At 50.6% G+C, this 322-nt stretch overlaps 1 protein-coding gene across 1 annotated transcript in view; it reads left to right on the top strand.

Moving 5' to 3' along the window:
* The window catches only part of CYB5D2 (cytochrome b5 domain containing 2), an 11133-nt gene that overhangs the window by 504 nt on the left and 10307 nt on the right, over positions 1 to 322 (top strand). The window lies entirely within an intron of this gene.

The following is a 322-nucleotide window of genomic DNA, read 5'->3' as shown; positions in this document are numbered from 1 at the left end:
CGCTCTTCTTGAGTTAGGCTGGAGAAACACATCTCTTGCCTCTTACGAGTTACCTTTTACCCGCCAGCAGAAGCCCCCAGTACCTGCTTTGTGCCACACTGCGTGGCTCTCAGGGCCCAGAGATGAGTGACGCCCTGCCCCGGCCTCAAGAGTTCGCCAAATGGTTGGAAATGATTCCAACCATTTCTTCAACGTGCCCCAATCGGAAGCCATCTTCCTTGCCCCCCACTCCAGGTTTCCCCTAAAAGTAGTACATTGGGTTTGAGTCGTTCTTGCTTCTAGTACAAATGCATTTGTCTGCCTTCCTTAAAGAAGTTTATCA

Source organism: Lipotes vexillifer, unplaced genomic scaffold (assembly GCF_000442215.2).
Source record: "Lipotes vexillifer unplaced genomic scaffold, Lipotes_vexillifer_v1.1 scaffold680, whole genome shotgun sequence".
NCBI lineage: Eukaryota > Metazoa > Chordata > Mammalia > Artiodactyla > Lipotidae > Lipotes > Lipotes vexillifer.
The sequence above is the reverse complement of the archived record's forward strand: the minus strand, read 5'-3'. Positions and strand labels throughout refer to the sequence as shown.